We start from the raw sequence: 9,882 nt of genomic DNA, 5'->3' as shown, positions 1-9,882 counted from the left end.
TAGTTTATTTGCAGTTGTTTTAAAAAGTTACATTTGATGAATGCAATTCATAAATGCTATAAATAAGCAGCTTCCAAACCTTCTAAATCTCCAAAGAATGAATTCGCCATCTATGTCATTGCAAAAAGAGAAGTGAAGAGGAATTTGGCGTGGAGGGGGACAAGTCTTTTTGCGACCCGTATCTTTGATCAACAAATTTATTCATTGGAATTACTTTCTCTCATACCAAGTTGGGCAAGACTGCTCAGTGGTAAGACCATGCACTCAAGCACCCCTAGAGGAAGGTATACCCGGTTTTACAAAGAACTCGTGGCACCTGAAGAATTTGGCTGGTGCCTGTACTGTAGCACTATACCAAGAACTGGACCAACATTAAGGATGAGTGGTAAACTAGACCTTATTCTGGCTGGTAGTTTTGGCAACAGGATAAACAACCATTTTGAAAGCATTAATAAAAAACTGGAATGTTATTCTTCTTACTTTTTCTTCGAGCAGTTTGTGCCAGCACTCTTCAATAGTTTATCCCCTCATGACAAGAGACCACCTAGCTGTGGAGGTTCAATGTACCAACATCTAGCCATTTAAACAAATTTTACTTCCTGGACTTCCCCATTTGTGAAGCAGGAACTCTCAACACCCGTTAGAGCATGAGGCATTACTGCTGCGATAGACTTATCAAGTTGGTTGTAATACCAGTTGCAAAAATACCAGGACCACAGATACAACAACAAAAGCACTAAGCGGTATTCCCAAAGTGCAAGCACCCAACTGAACCGGCATTGGAAGAAACTGATTACAAATGTTTGGAGCATATGCATACCAGTTATCAAGGAATGGGAAAGTGGTAACTGTGTTTGTGATGACAAAACTGCCCTTAAAGGCCGACGACCAGACTCGAGATTCTGCAAGGCAGAAGATCCTCCTCACCTTGGGGGAGGGGGAAACAAGCAACAGTGGAGAGGATAGAAGGGGGAGAGGAGGAAGCGAGAAAAAAGTGGAAAGTGCGAACTGGTCGTCGGCCTTTAAAGGGGTCATGAAACGCTTTTCCAACTTTTTCCTGTTTCGCTTTCCTCCTCAACTCATAAATCGCGCATTCCACCAAACAGTTAAAGAAGACGAAAAGGGGGAGTCCCCTCTTGCTCGCACGCTTGTTTGTGTAATCCCGGACACATCCATTCTCCCCCTAGAAGATTAGCCCGTCGCTCAAAATTCAGACAAAAGTCGCTTTCCCCACCCCGTTCACCCCGAAGCTGACAGTGCTATTGAAGCTACGTGCTCGTTGGGCCAGCCACACTTGCCACGTGAGCGTGGCAAATGTGGCTGCAGAGAATGAAGTCAGGTTATGAAAGGGAGGCGGCTGATTGGTCCGGCAAGCGCGTAGCTTCCACCACAATGTCAGCTTAGGGGTGAAGGGAATAAGTGAGGTCCGGTTGCGTGTGACGTCAGTTTGGACCCGATAACGCGCTTTTGGGACCGCGGATGTATCACAGTGAAAAGGCAGAGAGGTTGCGAAGGGGAGGAGGTACGAAATAGTCCGCTCTGTTTTCAAATTTTCGCTCTGAAAGTCAGGCTTTTGACTTTCTACCTTTTTTCTTTTGGTTTACTGAACGATGTGCTATTAGTAAAATCCCAATCTAAAATGATTTATCCCAACCCAAAAATCGTTTCATGGGCCCTTTAAGCTTTTTGGGGTCATGCGACTTTTTGCCTCCTCGGTCATTGGGAACAGAATTATTTTAAGCTAAACAAGTGCTGAACAAGCAGGCGAGTTATCAGAAATAAACCTCTGCGCCGACGGCGACACTTGTCGAACACAGCGTCCTGCTGATATTGGGGATCGCAAGAAAGATAGCCTTAATCCTAATTGTCTTTAGGATGAGAGTAGCAGCGGGGTACTGTGGATGATGTTGGATTATTTGATTTGAGCTCCTAGAGCGACATTTTATCTACAAGGTGCAGAACATTGACAGGTGCTCATTGGAAAGCATCATTCTAGCTTTCTAAGTTGCCCCAAGTTGGGGCACACATTTTATGTGTGCTGCAAGTCATAATAACACCAAGAGAGGAGAAGTTAGAGCAGCCATTAGAGAAACCAAGGTTTTGCACAGAAACACATATTTTTCTGGAGGATGTGTAACCCGCAAGCAACAGTGTCTCAAATGCCAATGACGCCTTTGAAGCACACTTGCCTAAAGTAACCGCTTGAGCTCTGTAACTTACAGAAGTAATAGTGGAGAATATAGGGCACACTTTGTATATTTTATATTTTTAAAAATCATAGTATAATTTAATATAGCAGTCAATATTTAAACTTTTTGTTCTCATTTCTGCATCTCAGCATTTATATTTTACTTTTTTTTAAACATTAGTGTAAACTTTTCATTCTCCTAAAGAGCAGCTTATTGGCTACATTTTGATGTACCATAACTAGCCCCATGCTAAATAGCTTCAATTTTTTTTTTCCCCAACTTTTAAAAATGTTTACATTTCCCCATGGTATGGAAAGAGTTAAAACTTTGGATTGAGCTGGTGGCTCACGATTTCAATGGTATTAAAAAGCGCAAAAAAGACATGGACAAAGAAGAAATTTTTGTTACTGTTTTTTCTGCACTTTTTATTACCACTGTAAACAATTAACAATAATTTAATTGTATGGTGGACTTCCAGGTTCAATACGAGCAATAATTTATCTGCAGTTTTACCTGCGACTTTAAGATAATGTTTACGGTCCAATCGTAAAACTGCTTGCAGTACCTTCGCCAAGTAGAATTTTTCAACGCAGGTGCCGGGGTGAACGCATCATTGAAAAGTGGCAGTCTAGTCAGCCATTCATTCGGAAGGTAATCTTTCATGTAACAAATTTTGTTTTAGTGCCATATTCAACAACTCTACAAAACTAGTCTGAAACACCCAGAATATTATCTTTGTTACTCTTGCTTCTTTGTTTCTGTTTCTGTGTGTGCCAATGTTTTTATATGCATATTTTTGTCCTGAATTTTTTGAAGTTTTACTTTCATCTCCATGCCAATGTTCCAGATGAAAATTCCTTCTTGTACTGCTTGGGACAGACTGTTCTCCCAAGTATTATGAGGTATTGCCACAGTTTCTCCCGTGCAAAACTACACATGTCCAACGACATGTTCCTCACAGTAGAAGAAGAGACGTCAAGGGGATGAGGGGGCAGGAAAGGGACAAGGCAAAGCGAGACAATAAGAAGCTCCGCTGCTTTCAGTTCACCGTGAAAACGCACACTTTTCGGGGTGCTTTCGTTGAGTGGTTGAGTACACAGGCAGCTTTCTTACCCACTCTGCAAAACCTAAGCATGCTAAATTTAATAATAATGAAAGGTGTCCCGTACACACGTTTGTGTGCACTGGCGCTGTGGGTAAGTGAATAAATAAATAAACAAAACTTATTGGCAAGTGGAGACACAGGAACAGCTCTAAATCACACTCTGCCAGAAATAAAAAAAATGAATGTTTATTCTAATACATTGCCACGAATAAGCACTTAATTTGTTCTTCTACTCGCGTGGTACCGATTTCGGAATTTCTCACGAAAACGGGACATTTCCTTTGCTTTATTCAGACAAAAATACGGGACGGCCGGTTACGAGACCACGACCAACTCTTACGAGACGACGGGTCTGTTCACCCTATCCAAATACCCACACCGCCGCAAACGCGGTGAGACTCGATAAATGCATTACTGACGTTCAGTTAGTAATGTCTGTTAATGTGCATTGGCGTGAAGGCGTGGTACGAAACGCCTAACTACGCCAGCGCAGAATCCTGGAGACGCTCTGCCCAACAGAACGCGGAGGCAAGGAGAGCAATGTCATATTTCAAACTCTACATGAAGCTAAAGCTGTGATCGTGTTTATGGGGGAAAAACATGGTCGGGCGGGTCTAGTAAAATGCGCCGGACACGCTACAAGCCACCATCTCCAAAATCAATGACTTTAAAGCGATACGCCCACAGGCTGAGCATCGCAGGGGTACTCTTTGGCTGCGGTTTTTCGAACAGCACCGTGATTGAAGTCCGGATAACGAGAGCGTGAACCGATAAACTCTTCCTCACAATCCGAAGCCTATCTCAAGAAACAGACCGAAATCGACGGACTGCGATGCGAAGTTGGCCCGTATTGATTTAGGGCTACAGGGCGGCCGAAAATGTCAGGGACGACGGTTCGGGCGTCAACCCGCTGCTCGCTGAAGGAAAGCCGTCGACTCACCGCTTGTTTCGATTGAATTATCGCAGGTCCCGTTATCGTCCGATGCCCGGCGCGATTATTCCATTCCAATATCAGAAACACACGACGGATCCTAGATACGAACCACCGAAACAAACACAAGCGGCGCCAGGGGTGACGCAGGTCCACTGCGCACCCGTTGTGCGCATACCAGGTCTAAGCGGACCAATGAAAACCCGCGCCGTGATTAAAAACGTGGAGTGAAAAAAAAGCGTTTCGCAAAACTTGAATGAACGAACTTGGGTGGTACGTAGCGTCATCTTCAGGTATAAAGCAACGTAACTTCAGGAGAGCCTTTGGAACTAGAGCACTATATAGCTCCTACGGAGCAGAGTAGCGCAATCCTTTGAACCTCGTGTTTTGCCGACAACATGGCCGACAGAGCGGCTCGACGCGGGTCACGTGGTACTCAGGGTTCCAGGAGGCGGCCCGCCCTATGGGAGAATACATGGAGATCGACATAACACGGCTGATTAAAAAACTAACGGCGAGTTCACATTTTTCAAAACTAGCCCGTCGTGAAGTTAGTAAAGCGCTAAACATTCTATCAAAGTTTTAATAATATCGGATGCGTGTGCAAATTTTGAGAAGGCAATTTCCAAGGCAATGGCGTTTGAAGCAGACGATTTTTGCTCGCAGCGGAGATGGGCTTTTCGGGTTGGCCGGAGCGGGTCACGTGAATGGTATGACGTCGCCGTGTCGTCTGCTGCATGATGGCGCTCAGGCAATTTTTTAAAAAAAGTTACGTCCTTGTATGGCACAAAACTTATCGCATATTATTCTAAAATGTTTCATTATTATGTCAAAAATGATTTCCATTCCGCACATCCCCACAATACTGAAGAAACAACGATTTTCTCACGTTCTCCATGCATTTCTGACCGCAGTTGGAACCTCCGGGCGTTCGCCGCTAGTCGCCGAGAGACGGCGTTCTAGATTGCGCTACTCTAGAGTTCCTGTATATGCTACCTACGGTAGCAGAGTTGCGCATTCAGCCTCGGCGCGTGGCCGTAGCGCCGGCTTTCCCGCACGAGCTGGATGCTTTGCTCCTCACGTGACTAAATTTGGCGAATAGCGGCGCCGCGCGCGCCGCCGCGCATGGAAAACAGGAGAGAAGGAAAAGGAGGCGGAAAGCAGGGAAACATACGCCGGGGCAAGAGAAACGTCGGCGGAGCGACCGTAAAGGTGGCTTTCTTGCACGCCAACGGATGCTTTGCTCCTCACGTGATGGATCTCGGCGAATAGCGGCGTGGCGGCGCGGGGAAAACAAATGCGCAACTCTGGCTCCCGTAGGGAGCCTATACAGGAACTCTACGCTACTCTGCTCCGAAGGAGCTATATAGTGCTCTATTTGGAACGAACGTTTATCCAGTGCAAGGAGGATCCAGTGCCACAGAAGAGAAGGCCTGCGCATGCTGCGCATACACGGCGCCATGGCGGTAGATTTAAATTGCGAGAATAGCACGATGGTACCTGGAGCGCGTCTCTGACTGGTACATCAAAAGGGGTCCCGAAGTAGCAACAAAGACGTCATAAAAGCCGGAGTGTCATGCTGTTGGATGTCGCGATACCAGCGGTTGATCGTAGAAATGCCGACGTAAAGCACGAGCCAACGTTACTAAAACACTCAGTTGGGAAACTCCCATAGCGACAGCTTTCAAAAAGTGGCCCCGAACTGTCTCCGAGCACCGAGCTAATCACGAACACAATGCCACCATTTCTCCCGCAGCGGCCACTCGAGGAACTGCACGTGACTTCTATTTTGGCTTTAAGAACAGATACAGAGGCTACAGGGGTGCCACCCATGTCTCCCCGGCGGACGCGCCGCGTTGAGCTATCGAAGATAAAATGCACCTAGGGCGGGACGTGCTACCTGAAAGGCCCGCTGAGGCATGGTTGTATAAAAACAATATTAATTGTGCTGCAAAACCCTGCAAACTAAAGATTTTAAAAACATAACGCACCCCTCTTTTGGTACTAAACTCCAATAAATTTCATACAAAAAGAGTCTTTTTCGTGTGTTTTTACGCAAAAACAGGCTTTCAAAAAGCTCAAGGTGACCACAGTACAGACAAATGATAAAGAGTGGCGCTGTTGTCGCATTTAGCTCGGTCTCGGTGGACGCCAGCGGCCCAGGTTTCGACGGCGAGTTTCCCAACTGAGTGTTTTAGTAACGTTGGCACGAGCGAACGCGAGTGTCGCTGTTGTCGCGGCGTCCCTAAAGCCCCTTCATGTTTCAAAGGTAGCGCAACGTTCGTCGTTGGACGAGGCACGTGACACGTGCAGCCCGTACAGCCCTTGGGAAGATCATGGCGGCACAGCGCAGCACTGAGCTAGATTTCGGACGCCATGAATTTCCCAGAAGTGGCACGTGGCGCGTGCCTCGAGCATTTTTACAACAATGAATGGCGCCACTTTTCCCAAGATAGAGGGGCTTTAGGCGTCCCCGGAACCATTCTGGGTGTCCCTAAAGCCCCTTCATGTTTGAAATATAGCGCAAAGTGCGTCGATACACGAGGCACGTGCAGCCCTTGGGAAGATCATGGCGGCACAGCGCAGCACCGAGCTCAACGTTACTAGAATCCTCAGTTGGGAAACTCACCGTTGAAACCTAGGCTGTTGGCGTCCACCGAGACCGAGCTAAATACGACAACAGCGCTACTCTTTATCGTTTGTCTTTAATGTGGTCACTTTGAGCTTTCAGAAAGCGTGTTTTTGCGTAAAAAACAACGGAAAAAAGTCTTTTTGTTGTAACTTTTAATGGAGTTTAGTACAAAATGAGGGGCGCGTGATGTTTTCTAAAGTTTTTAGTTTGCGAGGTTTTGCAGCAGAATTAATATTGTTTCTTATACAACCATGCCTCAGCGGTTTCCGTACCCCTTCCACCGTATCTGTTTCGGCGTCAAAATAGCCGATTGAAGCCAAAATAGAAGTGACGTACTGTTCCCCGAGTGGCCGCTGCGGGAGAAATGGCGGCGTTGTGATCGCCATTAGCTCGGTTCTCGAGTATACGGATCGGTGCCACTTTTTTAGAGCGGTCTCTATGGCATGCAGTTTCCCAACTGAGGGGTTCTAGTATTGCAGCAATCAAGCTAAAATAGCTTTCATTACCAGTGATATATATTTTATGCCAAATATCTTATTAAAGGAGTCATGAAACGCGTTTCCAACTTTTCCTGTTTAGCTTTCCTCCTCAACTCATAAATCGCACATTCTACCGAACAGTTCAACGGACTCTCGTTTATGTACCCGGGCACAGCCATTGTCCCTCTAGAAGGTTACCCGTCGCTCAAAATTCAGACAAAAGTTGCTTTCCCCACCCCGTTTACCCCGAAGCTGACAGTGCTGTGGAAGCTACGTGCTCGTTGGGCCAGCCACGCTTTTGCCACGTGATCACGCTCTCTCGCGCATACCCACGCGCATAAGGTCAATGAGAATGAGGCCAGGTGATGAAGGGAGGCGGCTGATTGGTCCAGCAAGCGCGTAGCTTGCTGGAACACAATGTCAGCTTAGGGGTGAAGATTTTAAGTGAGATCCAGTGCCGGTGTGACGTGCGTTTGGACCCGGTGACGCGCTGCGGGGTTCGCGGATGGTTTACTGTGAAAAGGCAGAGGGCTTACGAAGGGAAGGAGGTACGAAACAGTCCGCTGTGTTTTCAAATTTTCGTACCGAAAGTCAGGCTTTTGACTTCCTACCTTTTTTTTTCTTCTTCTTTTGGCCCATTAAACGATGTATGTATGTGCTACTAGCCCAGCCCAAAATTCGTTTCATGGACACTTAAGGCCACGGTCCCACTGAATGTGGCAGTTTAGGTACTTTTTGGCAGGTCATTACTCATCTCGTTTTACATACTGTTTTGTGGGATTGATGTCATTCGAAAGGCAATTCAGTCCTCTTTCATTTGATATTATGTATGTGTTGGTATTTACTGTTCATGCGCATTTGTAGCGTTGCGAATATGATGGCGCGGACCCTCACTTGCTCCGCTAGTTCATGTTTTATGAACGATCCATTAAAAATAACACAGTTCCAATATAGCAGTTTTGTTAAGATGATGTCGGAGCAGAATGTAACGATACACTTTTTTGGTATTTGCACTACTTTCTTTTTTTCATCCCTCCAAATATTGTCCTAATATTGACATTTTTCAGAACAAATATGTTTTTATTGACAAGCGCTAGCGCAATGAAAATAGCTACAGATGTATTGCTTATAATTGGTAATATGCAGAAAAAAATTTATTGTTGTGTAAAATTTTTTTGTTTAGATATTTTATATCAAACGTAGCACTTTTTTGTGCTGCGAGTCACGGTACTTCAAATGCCGCTGAGGAAATAATTAAACTATGATAAAATCGTTTATAACATTTTGAAATACAATGGTTGCCCAAGAAGTGGACGATGGCTTTTTTTTCATCTTCAAAGTCATAACGCTCCAGGAGCCCTTCAAACTTACCTGTTTTTGACGCATATCTTTTTTGGACATCAAACCGATTTATTGGCATCTAATAACATTTATTGTTTCGAATAGATATACATTGCGATGTATTAAATTTTCATAATGATCTTGCTTTGGTTTTTTAATAGGTGTAGAGCTTAGCTAATTTTAAAAACAACTAAAAACTGTTTGGGTGTTTTGTTGCGCTACATGGCGGATGGCAGACAAACTGCCGATTTCTAATGTTCAAAAAATTTCCGAGGGCGGCGTTGGCGTCTGTATCATCATCAATATCCGTGTTTTTTTTACCTTCACATTTAAAAAAATATATTGGAAGATTTACTATCGATAAATGAATGGTTTAAGTACTGGGTCAGGTTAATAAATCCAAGACAAATAATTACACAAGCGTGGCGCGATATAATGTGTTCATTATTCAATATGATTGAAATCAATGAACAATAAAGACGAAGAGGAAAAGAATACATCCGAGTTCACTTCATGCCTAGAGTCACTAAATGAGCTCAATGAGCTTTAAAGTATCGGCACTCCGTTCCCCAAAATTGTTTTGGGCGCCGCCATTTTGGCTCTTATTCAGAGCTAACGCAACTGCCGATCGTCATGATCCAAAAGTACGACATCTGCAGCATTAGATACGGTGCTAGGAAGCTGATGCAATATTGCAATGCTCTGTCGGGGGTTGTTTAAACATTTGTGGGGGACGGAAAGGCGTTTCCTGTGATTTTAGATAAAGCTTCAGATAACTGGCAACCATGATTTTAAGCCACAATATGGCCAAGTGTCGTTACTCTGAACCGTAGCTAATTTACTGGAACAAGCGGGAACAATGAGGAAGAGGCAGGTGTCAAAAGGTAGTGGCTTGTGGAATCCACGGGGCTTACGTCATGGCCCCTCCAGGTATTACAAGCCTCTTGAACAAGAGCATGAATAATGTCATTAAATAAGCTACGCTTCAGAGTAGCGACACTTGGTTTTTGTGGCTTAAAATCATGGTTGCCAGTTATTTGAAGCTTTATCTGAAGTCACAAGAAACGCTTTTCCGTCCTCCACTTTAAACAGTTTGCGACAAAGCAAAGCAACATTACATGAGCTTCCTAACACCGAATCTAATGCTGAGGATGTCGCACTTTTGAATCATGAAGATCGGAAGTTGCGCCTGCTCTGCACAAGCA

Source organism: Ixodes scapularis, unplaced genomic scaffold, assembly GCF_016920785.2.
Source record: "Ixodes scapularis isolate PalLabHiFi unplaced genomic scaffold, ASM1692078v2 PGA_scaffold13__105_contigs__length_92229423, whole genome shotgun sequence".
Taxonomy (NCBI): Eukaryota; Metazoa; Arthropoda; class Arachnida; order Ixodida; family Ixodidae; genus Ixodes; species Ixodes scapularis.
Note: the sequence above shows the minus strand (reverse complement) of the source record.